This window comes from Canis lupus, chromosome 31 (assembly GCF_048164855.1).
Source record: "Canis lupus baileyi chromosome 31, mCanLup2.hap1, whole genome shotgun sequence".
Lineage (NCBI taxonomy): Eukaryota > Metazoa > Chordata > Mammalia > Carnivora > Canidae > Canis > Canis lupus.
The window spans coordinates 8,747,863-8,766,988 of NC_132868.1; the positions used below are offsets into that span (position 1 = coordinate 8,747,863).

The 19,126-nt window shown below is 52.9% G+C and overlaps 1 long non-coding RNA gene across 1 annotated transcript; it reads left to right on the forward strand.

The window, feature by feature from the left end:
* The first annotated feature begins 15,442 nt into the window (after positions 1-15,442).
* Positions 15,443-18,550, forward strand: LOC140622383 (uncharacterized). The gene is made up of 3 exons (XR_012022149.1): positions 15,443-16,147; positions 17,371-17,461; positions 17,605-18,550. It is a non-coding gene; the product is annotated as an uncharacterized lncRNA (long non-coding RNA).
* The last annotated feature ends 576 nt before the right edge of the window (positions 18,551-19,126 follow it).

Genomic DNA, 19,126 nt, shown 5'->3' on the forward strand with positions numbered 1-19,126 from the left:
CTTGCTAGAAATGTGCCCTTCAAGGCTGCCAGGGGGAATCCCTTCACACAGCGGCGCTGTGCTACAAAGACAAGGGTGCTGGCTGGGGTGTGCCGCTGGCCACTGTGCTGTGGAGTAGCCTGGGGCCCTGGGCACCACAGCCAAGCAACAAAGGCCTGCTTCCTACAGAGTATCTGGTGCCCCTACAGACAGGGCCACACAGCGCCAGCTGGCAGGAGTGCTTAGGGGCACAGAGCCCTGCAGATGGAGGGTAATGACTGGTGGTGCATGTGGAGGCCTGAGACCCTCTAGTGGTCAGGCTTAGACTCACCTGTGACTCGCTCCAGCAACCTGACCCGCGGAGGGGGTTGCTATTCCTCACCCTGCTTACAGATAAGAAAATTAAAGCAATGATGGTCACAGAGGGTGATAAAGCCAGGAGTCCCAGTTCTGAAAAAAGTCTTGGCTAACAGGAGCAGAGCCAGTTCAGTTGGATGTGGGGTCCCTGCCCCGGGATGCGCCCCCTTTAATGGGCGGGTACATGACAGCAGCCACTTCCTCATCCTCTAGTCGAGATTTTAGCAGCTTCTCACAATGGCTACAGAGGAACAGAGGTTGTATTTGAGTATATGTCTTTTTAAGTTATTATTAAGGCTGTTTAAAGTCTCTTAAGCTTCTTTGTCAAATGTGAACTTGAACTTTTATCGAAGCAGGGAATAATTAGGGTCTGAGTTGAGGTATGAATTGAATCCACACATATAATTTCACTGCCTCCCAAACTTGAATAAAACTACAGTAAAGAGATTTTAACACCAACAGAAGGGGAGTGGAGACAGCGGGCAAGCAGGAGGAAAGGGGATCACGGAGAAGGAAGAGAGCAAAACCCCATCTGCCATGAGAATAGCTGAGACGCTGTCCTGTGCCCCACAGAATTCTCACTGGCGGGGCTCGCGAAGCAGTGCTCCAGGTGTCCCTCATCTGCATGGCTATCTGCACACCCCCACCCCCTTCCCTCTGCTCCCAGAATCCTCAGGGCAGCCAGACCGCGGTGTCCCAGCCGGGGATCATTAGAAGACGCTCTTCTGGAACCTGCCCAGCTCTAGAGAAGAGACTTCAAAACCGTGGCCTCCCTCTTGCAGCTCTCAAGGTAGGGCCTGTTGCATCCTTCTCCAAGAGAACAAGACGTTCAGCACGCTGCTTCCCATCCCGCATGCCGCGCAGCCCAGCACCTGACCAGAAGCAGACCACCACCAGGATCCGCGACATCTGACAACGGCTGCTGGCCTCGAGGACAGAGCAAAGCAAACAGGGAAAGGCAGCTAGGAAGCTGCAGAGACTACAAAGGGAGCCGCAAAGTTTTTAAAAAGTCCCCGTTACTGAAAAATGAGCTAGGCAAAGCCTGATGGGACTGTTTAAAAACAAAAAAAGAGTGCTGCTAACATGAACCAATTTTTTTTCCCTCCAATTTTAATTGACATTTTGGGAAGGGGCTCCCCCAGAAAGCAGGCACTGCCGATGGCAGATCTGGCTGCTGAAGGTTCTCGTCCATAGAGCCACAAGCCCGTATGTGCCTGGGCCACCTCTGGAGTGGACCCACTTGAGACCCTCTGTGCCCTTTGAACTTTGAAACGCCTATTGAGACGAATAAAATAAATTTCCTGAAAAGAATAGCAAATGTGTGTCACCTTGGCCCAGTACAACGGCAGAAAACCAGAAGGGTCCTGGTCCACGCCTGGAGGAGCTGCGGTGAGCCGAGTGAGCCGTAGCCCCCCGGTGGAGCCTCCCGTGTCCCGGGGTCTAGGGACCACTGAGAACAGCGACAGAGGCAGGGTGCAGAGAAGCGTGTTTATCCCGCTGCCATTTGTGTAAACAGAGAAACACGTATGTCCACCTGTACTTTGGAAAGCGTGTAGACTAACCGGGGAAGGGCACAGAAGAGGGTGACAGGATCTAGGTGGCCAAGGCCAAGGTTAACATGGAGCTTCTGAACGTTGGACCCATTCAAAAAATGAATGCAAGTGATACAGGAAGTGTGTGTGCACACCTGAGGCCAGAGGGCAGGATTCTTGATGGGCGTCCATCCCTTGATAGGCGTCCATGACCCACGGCTCATGCTTCACGTTAGTAAATGCAAGTCCATCCTCTGTCTTCTCAGGAGACAGAGCTCCAGCTGCCCTCCTGCTCAGGGCATCTTGGCACATGGTGAGCAGCTGGGCATGGAGGGTAGGCTCCTGGCTCCTGGCCCCTGGAGGCAACGATCACATCGAATCCTGGCTCGGCTGCCCACCCCCTATGGTAGCAGCTTCCAGAACTGCCCCCCACTGATCCCTCCCCTGGTGTCTCTCTGTGGCTGCGGCTGGACCTACGGGGTGGCTCCCAAGGCAGAGAGTTGAAGATATGTTTCTAGAGATGGCGACTTCTGTCTCTCTAGAACTTTCTCTCGCTGAGTCGGGAGTCCCAGGACCATCCCTAAGTCGATGGTTCCTGTGAGGATTGAGATTGTAGTTGGACTCACAGCCCTGATTATTACAGGGAGGGAGCTCATACTCACAGAGGGAAGGGTGCACAGGGTGACGTCCAGAGGGAACCAGGCTCGAAGATGCAAGAGCCCTCTCCTGGGGGGTGTGGTGTAGCATGCACCTGCTTCATCAGCAGGATGGGACAGCATGAGTGACACGTCGTCTGCCAGGGAGGCTCCCAGGAGACTCTGCGCCCAGGCCACACAGGTTCATCCAAAGGTCTAGACCACAGGGGAAGCCGGTGTTCGGTTAGGGCACAGTGAACCCTCCTTATCAGCTGGGGGGGACACTCCCCAAATCCAAATTCCTAGATGCCAGCCGACAACCAGCCTCATTCGGGTGCCTCCCCGCGGATGGTGGTCTCAGCTCGGCTGCAGTAACCTTTCCCGGTGTATCTGTCACCCTGGCCCAGGCACTGGTGAAGCGAGCGCTGTGCTAGCGGGGCCCCTGGGTCCCACAACTACTGTGCCTCAGAACCCCACCAGCAGCTGCGTACATGAGCTCAGAAGTGGGTCCTTCCCTAATGGAGTCTTTGTTTTTTGTAAGGTTGGGGTTTTTTAGTTATTGTTTTTGTAGAAGAGCTGACACAATTTTACACTAGTATCAGGTGTGCAACAGTGTGACTGGATGAGGTTAAAGGTTGTGCTGTGTTCACCACACGTGTAGCCACCATCTGTGCCCGTAGTTGAGTCTTAACAAGACGCCAGCCAAAGACCCACCTAAGTCACACCTAGATTCCTGTCCCCACAGAAGCTGAGACAAGAGATGTGTCAGCTGCTAAATTCTCCAGTGATTTGTGGTGCGGCCATAGAGGACAGGCTTATGGTCATACTGACTGTGTGACCCGGGGCACGTTTTTAACATCACTGGGGCCTCCATTTCCTCATCTGTGAAATGGGCACAACAATGGGGGCTGCCAGGAACTGAATCCGGGGCTGTGTGGGGCACCCAGAACAGCACCTAGCAGCCCGGGTTTCAAAGCAGAGGCGGGGTTTTCAGGCTCAGGCGGAGAGAAGGCACTCGGTTCTTTCTGGAATTGGATAAAACCTTTTGATGAGGGGAGACAGATCATGTGGGTGAAGTGTGTATCGGCTTAAGCTGTGGGTTTTGCTCGCATGTCTGCTGCTGAGGTCCTCACCGTGGCAGTGCAGCCAGTCGCCGAAGTGAGGCCCTTACAACCAAGCATCGGTGCAGGGTATTCGGGACGCTTTCCCTAAGCTGTCAGGGGCACACAGCCCAGCCGCTGGCCGCAGCAGCAAATAGGGCATCACGCACCCCACCCAACTCCTGGCTTTCAACCATGCCTCCCATCCTCAACGCCAAATGTTAGCATCAACAATTATTTTCAATGAGTGGATGAAAACCTAATAAAAACTGCAACACATTGGCCCAGCATTCAAAGTATCCAAGCACCTGGGAAGTAGTGCAAATTTGTGTTCTGATGTGATTTTTTTTTTTATAAGATTCATTGTCGGTGTCTGGAGGAGGACTGTACTTCTTAAAAATAAAAATAAATACCCATGGTTTGATTTTCCAGGTGGACTTCAGTTGCGAAAAATAGCATTTCCCAATAACGGAATTTCTAAGTAGCTCAACCAGTTTTAAACAGTGACAACCAAGGCAGTACTAAAGGGAGCCCATACTAAAGGGACCTGTCCAGTACCGGCGTGCGGATACGCTTTATCTTTTTTTTCCTAAAGATTTTATTTATTTATCATTATAGACACAGAGAGAAAGGCAGAGACACAGGCAGAGGGAGAAGCAGGCCGATGTGGGACTCGATCCCAGGACCCCAGGATCACGACCTGAACCGAAGGGAGACGCTCAACCCCTGAGCCACCCAGGTGCCCCCGGATACACTTAATAACCCATCATCTCTCACTGATCGCACTGGACCCATTTAACATTTTTGTGGGGCTCTTTGAACTTATTAAACAAACCAATCTTTGTAGAAGCAGATACCTAAAGTGTAAATCATAATAGTGCAGGGTCTTGTCCCATGGGGAGTGCAGGAATCAGGTCCGGGTGGGTGAGGGACTGGCCTGTGTGGGAGGGAGGCCACAGTTTTCCTGATGCCCGTGAAGCAATGTTTCTTTTTGTAGGTTCCCCTGGAGACAGACTCTAGGCTGGAGATTTGCACGTGGGAAATTTGGCTCAGTCCTTTGGGGTTGGGTCCACACACGGAGGCAAGCGCTGGCATCTGCCTGCCAGTGAGATGCTTATCAGCACGGCAGGAAGGCAGAGGCCCCACGCCTTCCTAACCGCTACAGGGGAAGCATCCCCAAAATTATATCTGTCCAACTAAGGAAAAGGGAGGAAAGGGAAAAGACAGAAATGAGGAAACATAATAAACACAAATAGCTCAAAAACATGGAAACGGGACTGATGATGCTCATGGGAGATGCAGGTGGGGTTTTTGCTTTTTGTTGTTGTTTTAAATTTTAATTGTGTTTTGAAGAGTTCAATATGCAGAGAGTTCAGTATTTGAGGTTCCAGTCGGCGAGCTGCCTCCAGGCCTCCTCCTCCTCCACCAGGCCGCCAGCGAGCAGTTTGTCTGTCCTTCCAGGTATCCCACGCAGGTACAGGAACTGTTAGCTCCCCTATCACACAAATGCTGACGTGTATGCTGAACGTTCAGCTTCCAGCGGTTGTTTTCATGTGATACGACAGCTTAGAGACCACTTCCCATCACTACATCCAGAGCTGCCTTCTTCCATGAGATGCAGAGGAGCCCTTAAGCCAGACCCCGGGAATGGGTGCTGGGCTCGATTCCAGGCTTTTCCTGCTACCCAAAGCCTGTAGTGAATAAACTGTGCCTTTCATTTCAAGTATTGCCCAGGCACGTGGATGAGAATAAATTAGAGAGGGAGACAAACCATGAGAGACTCCTAACTCGGAAACGAACAAAGGGCTGTGGAAGGGGAGGTGGGCGGGGGGATGGGGTGACTGGATGACGGGCACTGAGGGGAGCACTTGATGGGATGAGCACTGGGTGTTATACTATATGTTGGCAAATTGAATTTAAATAAAAAAAATTAATGAATTCCTAGAAGTACTACTTTCTGGTCAAGGAATATGTGCATCTTAAATTATGGTATTAGGTGTGTCCGTATTAACAGCAAATAAAATGAAATTCATGATAAGACACATTAAGTGGGAAAAATATACTTTATAGATTTTATAGTTCTAACATGTAGAACATGTTTTGTAAGAATATGCAACTTTTGGGATCCCTGGGTGGCGCAGTGGTTTGGCGCCTGCCTTTGGCCCAGGGCGTGATCCTGGAGACCCGGGATCGAATCCCACATCAGGCTCCCGGTGCATGGAACCTGCTTCTCCCTCTGCCTCTCTCTCTCTCTCTCTCTCTCTCTCTCTCTCTCTGTGTGACTATCATAAATAAATAAAAATTAAAAAAAAATTAAAAAAAAAAAAAAAAGAATATGCAACTTTTAACCTTAAAGCATTTTACAACAAAATATCGAAAAAGGAGAAAATATTATCAGTAGAAGAAATGAAAAGACCTACAATTATATCAAGAAATTTTATTATTTTTTTTTTTAAAATATTTTATTTATTTATTTAGGATAGTCACAGAGAGAGAGAGAGAGAGAGGCAGAGACACAGGCAGAGGGAGAAGCAGGCTCCATGCACCGGGAGCCTGACGTGGGATTCGATCCCGGGTCTCCAGGATCGCGCCCTGGGCCAAAGGCAGGCGCCAAACCACTGCGCCACCCAGGGATCCCCATATATCAAGAAATTTTAATAACAGCTTCCATCAGAAATTGACAAAATAGGATAAAAGGGTCTAAGTTGTCAATGAGCAAGTGCGTGTAAGCACAGAGTCAGAGAACAACACATCTTCAGGGTGATCAATAATTCAAAAGCTTCTGGAAAAACCGGGATCCCTGGGTGGCTCAGCGGTTTAGCGCCTGCCTTTGGCCCAGGGCGCGATCCTGGAGTCCCGGGATTGAGTTCCGCGTCGGGCTCCCGGTGCATGGAGCCTGCTTCTCCCTCTGCCTGTGTCTCTGCCTCTCTCTCTCTCTGTGTGTGTGACTATCATAAATTAAAAAAAACAAAAACAAAAGCTTCTGGAAAAACCAATGAAATAGATCTTTGGTACCAATCAGGGAAGACAAAGACAGGGAGGGAGAAGGCCACTCCAACTACCGAAGGACCCATGCTTGTGAGAATGCCGCATTGCCGTTCATGCCAGCGACTTGAAAACCTAGCTGAAATGAAAATTCCCCGGGAGAGCATACATTATCAGCCTTCTTTTAAGGGCAGGAGAAAAACCTGGGTGGGAGGGAGACACAGTCCATTGGAGGTGTCCCCACCTCCAGCCCCCTGTCCCCCCAAAGCAGGCCCAGGGCCCAGGAAGTCTTCAGGCCAGCTTTGCTGCACATGGGTGTCTTCATGGGTTAAATTCATTTGATAGAAACAGAACGTTTCTCCCGTTATTCCAGGTGGGCACACCCAGGGCCCTGCACGGACACGGATGCCACGCAGGGAAGGCCGTCTGCCAACAGTCACCACCGCTCAGGTGAGAATACCTGAGCATTCGTGAAACAGAACAGATGGGCAGAACAGGTTCAGCGTGATGTTTTCATAGAGTAAGAGGAATTAAACACTTTATAGAACTGCACAGTCTATTCCATGTGTTGTAGATAGTACTCATTACATACCTGCGTTACAAAATACATGATCTATGAATTTCTATATTGTATATAATTACGTAGGAATCATAAAGAGTAGTAAGAGGTCAAGGAGAAGAACTGAAATCTCGATTTACTAAAATTCGTGACTCATTCCTTATTTTAAAAAATAGCAACAAGCTAAGAATGGATGGGAACATATTTAACTTGACAAAGGATATTTATCAGAAATCCTATGTCAAACAACCTATACTGGACAGTAAAATACTAGAAACAGGAACCAGCTCGTCCACACTGAAAATCCTCCTCAGTGTGAGGAGACCAAGAGAAGAAATCAGGTTTAATAGGAAGAAGGTTGAGACTAATCCGGCCATTACTTGCAGGTCGGACAACTATCCATGCATGAAAATCCAAAAGACTAAATAGGGAACATATAAAAACTCATAATAGTTCAGTAATTTGATAAAGATGAAAGATATAAAGATTTTGACAGAGCAGCACATTGGGAGAGAATATTCACCATATATTTATATCTATATAGTAGGTACCACATCGTGTCCATACCATATGTAAATAGCTCCCACAAATCAATAAGAAAACAGATGAGCAGTTTACAAGTAGCCAAAGGATATAAACAGATAATTTGCAGAAGAAGACATAGAGTAGATAGCCCCACTCCTACTAAAAAATGAATAATGGTATCAAAAAATTCCATTTTTCACTCATCCAAGTGACAAAAGTTTGAGGTGTAATAACATCCAGTGATGATGATGGTGGGGAAATGGGCACTTTCTGTTTAGTGCTATCTCTTTGGAAGGTGGGCCGTCCCTGTGCTTCTGGTTTGATTTCAGGGGAGACCGTGTCACTGACACCACCAGTCGCGCCCTCGGGTCAAGTGAATGTCAGCACGTGGGTCACGGTTGCGCTGGGACTTGGGTCCCAGGAGCTGCAAATAGCCGGGGGTTAGATGGATGAGGACTTTCCTCTGAGCAGCCTCATCCTCTTGGGGTGCTGAACAGCAGCCGACTGTAGGGAGGCTCTAGTTTCCGTCCTGCTGGCTGTGACACCTCTAGAGGTGACAATCGCCGTGGAGCTCTTCACTAGCGTGAGATCCACAGAGAATCCACACAGAGGCCGTCATGATGTTCTCAGGTGTCACCCAAAAGTCTGAGAGCTGAGGGGTTCCCCGGCTCTTCCCCCGGCTCCAGTTCTGGGTAGGGCTCCCGTGCTCACGTCAGCTCACCATAAACCCGTGAAGCGGCGTGGGGACCTGTCCTCTGGCACGCTCTGCATCGGCTGGCTTCATTCGCTTCCTGTCAGCCTCCCGCCCTCTGGACGGCAAGTTCCATGAGGCCTGGCAAGTGACCCATGCCCGGTGCCCCGTGGGCACCTGCCAGCATCTGTTGAGTGGGTGCTGCTGAGCATATCCCCAGCAGCAGGTGTCCTGTGTGATGGCAGCCTCTCGAGGGGGCCCCTGGATTTTCCGTCCTGGCCTTGTGAGGTGTCTCAGCCTCAGGGCTACAGTTGGGAAGGAAGCAAGTGGAGGAGTCACTGCTTTGCCTGCAGCTGGTCACAGGATGCAGGGAGGGGCCTCAGACAAGCCCCCCCAGGGCCACCAGCCCCTGCTCACTGGGAGGAGCTGGCCCTGCCTGAGCAGGGCTGGAGAAGCGCCTACCTGGTGGGTGGTCACCTGCATCCCCCACTTGTCTCCTGGGCCAGCAAGTGCTGAGCGCCCATCGCCTCTTTTCAGCAGAGAAACCTGCTCCGAGGTGGGGCTCACCACCTGGCCCGTTTAGGCTAAGGAAGCAGGAGGATGCTCAGGGGGTGGAGGGGGGGTTGTCCCCTGCACTAGGAGCAGACACTCCTTTTGGAGCCTTGCGGGGATGTGGTTTAAAACACATTCAGCTTATGAACATGGAAGAGGACACTAAAAACATTTAAAAGAAACAATTGCAGGAAGTGAAGCTCATTAGAATCATCTTGGCCCATGGAGCTGTGTTAGAAGACTCCCCTCCCCAGGCCGCAGCCCACCTGTGCACGGAGTGGGACTAAAGCCTGGGGCCCGGGGTAGGGGACACAGGCTAGGGCTTCATCCGAAAGGGATGCTGAGGGTCCAGAGCCACCCGGAGCTGTGGAACAAGAAGGGGAGCAGGGCTGGTGAGCATGCAGGCCTGGTGGGCTCGGGTGGGCTCGGGTGCCCCATGCCCACACCCATCACACACTTCGGGCTCTGGAGGGGTATGGAGGGGCTCTGGAGTGGAGCTGTCTGGCCCGCTGTGGGAGCTGCCACCCTAACTGAGCTGCCTTGGGTAAGGGCACAGGTGCAGAGGGACCAGGGTCCCCAGTCTCCAGAACAAACCCACGACTACCAACAGCTGCAGGAGGAAGTGCAGACCTCAGACCATGGAGACCTGCCTGCCAGTGGCCCCTGTGCTCCCCAACCCTGTGCTGAGACCTGTGCTGAGGCCCTGCTGGTTAAGGCGGCCTCGCCCGTCCCCAGAGGGTCAGTGAGAGGACGACGGGGCAGCTCGGATCTTCAGTCCAGGTGGGCTGCTCTGGAGGAGGGCCCCGTGTGCCCAGCAGCCTCCAGCTGGCCCAGGAGAGGGGGTGGCAGGAGCCAGCTGGGTCCGTGCTGGGAAGGTGGGTATGGTGTATGCTGTGGCTTCTTCCCCATGACCAGGGAGGGTGAGCCTCTGGAGCCCGGGGAGGTGAGCTCTTTCTGCTCGTGGGGGCGCCCTGGGGAAGGCCTGGGCACGGGGCATGGGTGGGGTGGTAGGAGGTCACACAGGTAAGGGCCTTTCCAATGTTTTCATGTGGGGCTCAGGCCTGCCGGGTGGGGACAAGCTGCAGGCCACGGGGCCCCTGATGTACATGAATGCAAAGGTCAGACCAACAGGAGGTTATGATGCCCTCTGGACAATCTCCCTTCCCCACGGACCCCCACTCGCTCACCTCCAGCCTCCCAACCCGGTTTCAGCTCTGACCAGCACTGAACAGGCTTCCCTCCGAGGCCTGAAGTCCCCTGACCTGGCTCATAGCACCCAGCTCTGCATGTGGGGGTGGTTTTGCCCTGCCTTAACCACAGCGGGGCCCGGGCCCCACCGTTGGAGTCCTGGGCCCCTGTGAGTCACGGGGGAGCCGAAGGTCACATGGATCTATTTGAGATCATGTACCAGGTGGTTAGACAGCAGTACTCTGACCTAGAGACACTGGGAAGTGAATCGTCTCTTGGGGTGGATAACAAAAGACTATTTTATAGACAAGGAAAGAGAAACATGCCAGAAAATCAGCCACAACCACCCCCTGGTCCCGGAGCCTCTCTTAGACCAAAGTAAAGTAGGTGGTGGGTGGCCAGATTCCACGGAGCTGCAAGCAAGCAATCATTTATCCTCAGGATCAAAAAAAAGCTGCAGTGTCGCCATTCTGCGCAGCCACTGTCCCTTCGCACCGCCCGCTGCGGCTGTCAGGCCCGCAGGTGTCCCCCTCTGTGTTTTCCCCAAGGGCGTCACTGGGTGGGCACAGTGCCCCCCACCTTCCCGAGCTCTCAATCCCGTGTTGTCACGAGTGTCGTTCTTCTAGGCAGAGCCACAGCCAGGACGAGCCTCTTCCTATTCCCCTGAAAGGATCAGCGGGAAAAGCGTTTCGCCTCTTTCCTCCCTGCTGTTGTATTTGTGCCTCCGAACTCCGGCCAAAGCCCACAATCCAAGGCCTTGCAGTATTGTCCATTCCATCGAATTTTGCCCAGAAACTGACTGTGGGAGCCACTCTGCTGCACTTCCGCTGGGTTCCTCAGTGAGGCTGGGCGTGGGTGGAATTGGGGGCCCTGAGATGGGTTTGCTGTGCTCACTGGGCCATGTGGCCAGCTGGCTGTGTGGCTGCAGGTGACAGTAGTGTCCCCTCGGTTCTGTTGCTGTGAACACAGGGGCCCGGACACACTGATCTCTGACCTCCGTCCCGGCTTGGAAGATGGGTAGTCCACGGATAGATGGTGAGCAGTGCAAGTGCACTAGACACTACATCGAGTGCAGTTTGTGTATGTGCAGATGGGAATTTCAGGTCAGCTGTGTTTTGCAACATTGGACTGGGGGAGGCTTTTCAAAATATTACTCTGAACCTAGAAACGTGAAAAAAACTTCATGAATTCAACCACATAAAAATCTCCTCTATGAAAAAAAAAAAAAAAACTCCTTTATGGGACACTCCTCTATGGGCTCAGTGGTCGAGCATCTGCCTTTGGCTCAGGGTGTGACCCCAGGGTCCTGGGATCGAGTCCTTCCTCAGGCTCCCCGGAGGGAGCCTGCTTCTCCCTCTGCCTGTGCCTCTGCATCTCTGTCTTTCATGAATAAACAAAATCTTAAAAAAAAACCAACTCCTCTATGGAAAAAACAAAAACAAAAAGCACACAACCCTGTGTAAGATAGTCAGGAAGACAAATGGAAAGAAAGGCGTGTTCCAAATCAGAGGACCCATTTCTTTAATAAATAGAGGGCCTCAAGTCAAAAAGAAAAAGAAATAGGCAAAAAATATACATAGTCATGGCCAATAAGCACGTGGAGTAGGCTCAGTCTCGTGGGGGACTGCAAACTGAGGCGATGGGGTGCGTTTTTGCCTTTTTGTCTGCAACGCGGTATTGGCCAGGCGCCCTCACACATGGCTCCCGCTGCCGACTGGAGCTCTGCATGGCAGCTGGACAGTCGCTGCTGAATTTAAAATGCCCCGTGCCCTTCGCCTTGGGAATTCTGCTTCTGGGAACCCATCCAGCAGCTGTGTCGGTGAGTGCAAGGGTGTCTATGTAGGGTTTCACCCCCTGGCGAAGGAGGAGGCAAGGATCGCAAACCGGCAGCCAGTCGGGCATTGGTTGGGAAGCCCATCGTGTGTCCACCGTAGAGTGAGAGGTCCCAGTTGCTGACAGTAAGACGGGCCTGTATTCCCGATGCAGGCATGTGTTTGTTTTTATTTGGGGCTGTCCTTTCTTACCCTCGGTGTAGGAGGGATCTGTGTGGGGGAGGCGGGGAGTGACCTGGGCGCCCCTGTCTCTTGGACATCATCCAGAGTAAAGGGGAAGTGACAACGTGTCGCACGTGAGGTCCCATACCCATTATTCATTCTGTAGGCTGCTGTCCAGTCCTGCATCCGCATTCCTCGGGCAGTGGTAGGGGCTGCTCCCAGCCTCAGTTTCTCCTCTGTAACAGCAGGGCTGGCAAGAGGCTAGAGGGGCTGAGACCTGGAAGCTTCTCGTGCGTTCTTACCTGGTGCTCCCTCACTATGGGTGGGAGGCTGGAGGACAGGGCTCTTGTCCCCACAATTCAAAGGATGGCTGAGGGGCCGTTGTGAGTATCCTGTGGCCTGGGGGCAGCTCGCACACCAGCGCTCCTGATGACGGGCAGCTCACGAAGGCGGGACCAATGCCTGCTCTGCTGGGAAGGTTAACGCTATTGTGTTCGCAACGGTCAGTCCCATGCGATGCCCTGGCTTGAGCTGTCCCCCCAACATCTAGTATTCTGTGCAGCTGTTTGTAGTCAAGGGGGTTACCCGGCATGGTGTGGGTGGGCCTCGTCCAATCAGTTGAAGGCCTTAGGAGCCAAACTGAGGATTCCCTGAGAAAGAAGAGCTTCTGCCTCAAGACGGCGACCTCAGCCCCTGCCCCTCTGGCCTGCCCTCCCTGCTGGCCTGCCCTATGGGTTCTACGCGTGTCAGCCCCACGACCGCAGAAGCTGTCGCTTAAGTCTCTCTCCTGCCCGCCTCCCCTCCCTCTGCGCCTCTGTGGGTCTCCCGCTGGTTTTCTTCCCCGGCTTCTCTGCCGGAACCGGGTTGTAGAGCCCTCCCAGACCACGAGCCTGCAGACCGCGTTAGCAACCCGTGGTCAGCGTGTGTATTTCTGCTGTGTGTTTCCCCTCCGGATGCTTTTTGGAATCACTTAGGAGGTGAGACGCCCGGGGAGGGGACTGTGCTCCTCCTCATGGTTCTGTGAATCCGAAGCCCACCGAGGACAGAGACTGGAGAGAAAGGTGGCACAGGAGCCTCGAGAAAGGCCAACAGGGCGAAAGAGATTGGCTTGAGAAGACGCTGTTTCCTAACGTCGGATGCCTGAGATCTGTGAAAACCCAGCGCTGTCTGGGAACACCGTCGGGCTCTTCACCTTGACCAGCGCGTTTGAGGGACAGCACAGCTTTGCTTCCAGGAGCTCTGAGACCTCCTCTGCCCACAGCCGGGGTGGGGCCCGTCCACCTGCTTCGCTGTGTGGGCATGTGGGGTCCCCGGGCCCTGAGCCCAGGTCTCTGAGTCCCAGCCCACAGCCCCTTCTGCGATCCAGGTCATTTCAGACAATTGGCTCGCTCTGCCTCGCAGTGGGGTCTCGCTGGATGCAACCCCTGTGGGCTGTTGTCCCCTTCAAATTAGGTTACGCAGGAGGATCACCATAGTCACTGCTCCTCAGAATAGCCTGGCTCCTCTGTGCTCTCCAGACCCCGACACAGCATCGTAGTCTGTGTCCCAGCACGCCTTTTCTGTTCTTAAAAAAAAAATCATGCTGGTATTTGAGGACAACACGAACATCAGCCTGTAGACTCATCGTAATGTCGGTACTTTACTGAGTGGGTTTTCTCTCGAACGCAGCTTGATTTGCAGCATCTCTGATGCCTGGTAAACACAAGTGTGTCATCATGAGGTTCAAGTATAATTTCAAAAATTGCAAAACATGACTCAGAGACAAGGATACGGTGAGCATGGATCCCAGGACCCATGGACGACTCACTCAGCTCAGCGATGGGATGCAGGAGCAGCAGGTGGCCAAGCGGGTTCCTGGGCATTTGAGGAGCGGAGGTGATAGAGTCAATGGGCCTGGAGATGCTTGAAAAAGCTGGATCCAGATATTCCAAACTGGGTAACAGGCCACAGGGTGGTCAAGGTAGGGCCTTTGAGGTCATCTTTTCTACCAGACGAATGTCACTGCAGCTTATTAAGCTACCAGCCAGCATCTGGGAGTGCGGCTCGGATCAGGGCACAGGCACGTGTGTCCCGAGCGCAGCAGGTAGCTGTTGGCAGGTGAGTTCAGCGCTCCCGCCCTCAGCCGGGTCTTCCTGCCTCCGTCTTCTCCGCTCACTGTCTGTTGCCACTTGGTCTGTTGGGCAAGGTGGGCACCCAGTCTGATGACGCTGAGTGGTTGAGCGAATTGAGCCCTGCTGTGAGCTCAGTTTCCCCATCTGAACCACAGGGAAACCTGACCATATTGTTTTGAGGATGAGATTCATGACACATCTCTAACCGTATGATGCTGAGGCAGTAGGCAGGGCCCCCTTCCCTGCTTTGGGGAAGTGCAGATGGGGGGATCCCCTCAGCTCCTCAGTGTGGGGTCACCTCCAGCAGCTCTGGTGCACGTGGTGTGTGCTCCGGGGGGCACTTCAGCACCCTGACCTTCCTCCCTCCTTGGAAGTCTTGGGGTGGGGGTGGCTCTGTTGCCAGAGGCTATCTTTTCTTGTCCTGGGTCCTCACGGGCCTGGGGCGTACATATTTCCTCTTGGCAGCTGGAGAAGGACTTGGAGAAGTGCAGGGGGAAGTGCTAAGAGAGAGCAGCAGAGGGAGCAGAGAGGCCAGGGCCGTCTGGACATCCAAAGTGTCCACATGTGGCACCAGCCCACAGGCCAGCTGGGGCAGCCTTGGGTAAGGTCACTGGATTGAGCAAATAAAAACACAGGACACCCAGATAAATCTGAGCACCAGATAAACACCAAGTACCGATTTTGTAAGTGTGAGTATATCCCACGCAATATTTGGGATATACTTATGCCAATAAATAATTTGTTGTTTCTCTGAAATTCACATTTAACTCCCATCCTGTATTTTATCTGGTAACTTTAGTCCTGAGGCCAGCAAGGGCAGAAAGAGGAACAGGACCAGGGAGTGAGGGGGTAGGTGCTTTGAGAGGATGTCCCCAGGGGGACTGGGAGTGTGGGGCAGATGTCAGAGGACAGGTGACCTGTGGAGCTGCAACAGAGGAGGAGCAGAAGGAGACCGTGCCCGCCCCGCATGGTGTGCAGAGGGAGGAGGAAATGACCTGGGGGAGGGCTGTGGACATGAATGAGGATTGCCGAATGAGAAAAGCACAGGCTGTTTATTCCCAATGTGCTGTGACCAGGAGTCGGCCACTGTCACTGGTGTTTGGAGTGACTCAGGCAGGCTGAACAGGGAGGGGGTGGCCACGGGGCGGCTTGGAGGGTGTGTTTAGGGGCTGTCAGCGTGGGGAGGCTGGACACAGATGACTGGAAGCGGGGTGCCCCAGGTGATGGCTGAGGGGAGCATGTTTGCCTTTCTCCAGCTGGTCCTGAGTAGGAAATGGCAAAAACAAAATGAAAAACTATGAAACAGGAACTGATGAAAGCTGTCGGCTGTTAATCAAGTCCTGTCCACGAGCCTCCTGGGCTGTCACTAGTGGCCGTAGGCTGACCGGAGAGCCGGGTGGCGACGGCGCTCCCAGCCCCGCACGGGGACATCACATCCGTGTCCGCTGATGACGCACACTGATTTGACGCTGATTTGAAAGTTCAGTGTTGTGGAGGGTCTTGTGGTCCACGCGGTCCTTGGCCCCACTTTGACCTCTGCTTTTTCTTTTCCATTTGCCTTTAAAGTTTTAATTGCTCTGTTATTCTTTTGCCTGTCGATTCACCAACTGAATTGTGTTGACTTTTTGTCATGGAAAAGTTCACACGCCCGTACGTGGGGAGGATGGTACAGTGAACCTCCTCAGGGAGCGTCATCCAGCTCCAACAAGTGACTTTTGGGCCCATCTTGTTACATCTGTTCGCAGACTCTTCTTCTGGACACAGACAGACACACATACACACACACCTGCCCCAGACGATTGCAAAACAAACCCAAGACCGCCTGTCGTTCCATTCATACATTTCTGGAGAAACAGATGCCATCGTTCTTACTACCCCGTGATACGGTTTTCTCACCTAAAAAGTGCGAGATGGGAGAGCTGAACCTACCCTGCTCCAGGTAAGAGGAGCCCAGCCGGATTGTGGCAGCCGCAGCAGGCAGGTTGTGTTGCTGCCGCACGTTCTGGGAGGCCGTCAGCTCCGCGCGGGGCCGGCTCGATCTCGTGCACAACTGGCTGTATCCCGAGCCCCTGCACTGGGGAGCGCTCTGGAAGTCCTCATCCAGGGACTGTGGATGTCCTGAAAAAAGCCATTTCCTCCCCAGTGTGCACCGAACCGATTTCCTCCCACACTGCATTACTGCTCCCCGCAGGGCTTCGCTTCGTGCTCTGATAAGCTGAATACCCTTCGATGAAACCAGCTTTTTTTATCTTATTAGGATGTGTTCCCCAAATAATTATCCAACCTACTGGTTCCCCACCCTGGCCGCCCATTAGAATCACCTGAGCAGTGCGGAGAACACCCTGGAGACCCTGAGCTCGCCGGGCTGGGGGCGTAGAACACAGGCTCCGGGGTGTCCAGGATCCTCAGTGCTCTCCTGGGCGGCCTGGGCAGAGACCACGGGCCCCGCATCCTCCGCCCACTGACAGTGTCCAGACCACAGAGCCGATGATCAACAGAAATACTGCTCGGGTTGCCTAAGATCATTTGTTTGGCCCCATTTTTTACATCAGAGCCCAGGCAACAGCTGGGGCCAGCCTATTAAGCCAGCCAGCGCGGCTAATTGAAAACCACAAGGGCTCCCTTTCCCAGAGAGATGGAGCAGCTCTCACTGGCCCGCCCAGCTGTTTAGGTCTCGCATTTGATGCAGGCTGAGCCCTTCAGAGGGGCAAGGACTCGTCTTTATTCCTTCTGCCTCCCTCAGTGAAGGCGCCACAAGCCCAGCAGAGAACCTCAGTGGGCACCCATCACTGCCTGGCTAAACCTGATTTAGTGGGACGTTCAATACACATAAGAAGGTGGGGTATGCACAATTCTAGGGGGACCCCCATGAGTCCGGTCCCCTGCTGGGGATGCCCTTTACAGTCTCATCCCTGGATTGCGGGCAGAACCAGTGACTATGATGAGATATCGTGCCTGTAAGTAGCAGGTGTAATCAGCTGACTTTGACTTAATCTCAAGGGAGCCGATCCTGGTGGGCCTGGCCTAATCAGGTGAGCCCTCACAAGGGACTGGGCCCTTCCTGGAGTGAGTGTTTAGATGTGTGAGAGGCTTATGGAGGGGACCACGTGGCAAGGACCTGAGGGTGACTTTGAGACACTGAGAGTGGTCTCTGGTTGACAGCTTGCAAGGCGACGGGGACCTCAGTACTCTGACCATAAGGAAGTACATTCTGTCAACAACCTGAGCGACACTGAAGTGGATCTTTCCCCAGGTGAGCTTCCAGACAGGGACACTGTTGGCTGCCACCCTAGCAGAGGATTCAGCTACCACGAGATAATACATCCGTGGGGTTTTTGTTTGTCTGTTTATCTATTGTAAACTATATATAACATCTATCATTTAAATCATCTGCAGGCACAGAACTCCGTGGCATTGAATACAGAGTACCAAGCGACTATCAGCACGATTTCTAGAAAAATTCTCATCTTCCTTACTCAAACCCTGTTCCCCATCCCGCAGCTCCGGCAAACTTTGTTCTACTTTCTGACTCCAGGAGTTTGACTACTGTAGGGATCTCATACACCTGGAACCACAGTCTTTGCCTTTCTAGTGACTGGCTTCGCTCACCAGCAGAACGTCTTCAGGCTTCATCCATGTTGTAGCAGGTGTCGGAATTGTCTTCCTTTTTATGGTTGAATGATACTCCATCCTGTGGATGGACCACGTTGTGTCTACCCATCCATTCATCTCCTGATTGTTTCCACCTTCAGGCCGTCGCCAATGTCGCCTCTGCAAACATGGGTGACAAGAATCTGCTGAGTTCCCAGGTTGCCTGATGCTTTATAGGTTGTTACACAGCCCTAAAAAACTAATCCAGAAGGGAAACTGGATTCTAAAAGGGCAGCCTTCGTGCAGCATGTGGTGTTTGTGGCACGTATGCTTTGGAAGTGTTTCGAGGCTTGTGTATATTTGCCCTGCTTTGCTTTGCCAGTGGCTGGGGGTGAAGAGCCTGAGCTGAAGTGGCCTGTGGCGGCTCTGGCACTTGGATTGCAAGATCTCGTGCAATAGTCCCTCTGCACCTAGCCCCCCTTCTGCCAGCCTCCCCCAGCCTCTTCCAGACTGGTGGGTCCCTGTGACTCCATGCCCTGTGCCAGGGAGGCGTGACACAGTGTCTTCCTTCCATCCCTGGTCTGTCAGGGCTCATGGCCGAGTGGGCTCCTGCTTGGGCTACTACCTGCAGGAACAGAGGGGGCCACACCTGCGTTCCCCAGGCTGGAGCACAGGAAGGCTGCAAGGGGACCGGCTGGCAGCTCCATCTCCTGGGTGGGCGTAAAATCCCGGCTCTTCACAGGGTGATTACGATGACACATTTTTTAAAACAGTTCTTTTGATCCCCCCCCCCCCCCCCCGCCCAGGAAACAGCCAAGGAATAAATAACACATATTTCTAAGTCAAATGGAGAGGGGTATCTGGGGCCTGAGTGGTTGAGCATCTGCCTTGGTTCAAGTCATGACTCCAGGGTCCTGGGATCGAGCCCCACGTCAGGCTCCCTGCTCCGAGGGGAGCCTGCTTCTCCCTCTCCCTCTCTGTCAAATAAATATATAAAATCTTTTAAAAAATCAATCAAATGGAGGGCCTGTTCCTAGAAAATATTTCTACGGACATGCAACCATGCTGGCAGGATGATGGCCATAACAGCTGGTGATGCTTCTAGAATGAATTTTGAGGGTGTCCATGCATTTTAACTTTATGTAAAGGTCATTCTGCAGAGTTCACACCCGTGAGAATGGAGACATTTTTAGCATGACGGATTTATGTGTGGAACTGCTGCCCAGCTCAGGAGGAGAAAGAGGACAGACGGCCACCAAGGTCGGTTTTGCCTCAGGCGGTCTCTCGCTAGTTCTGTGGAACCGAGTACGTGATAAGCTTCGGGTGC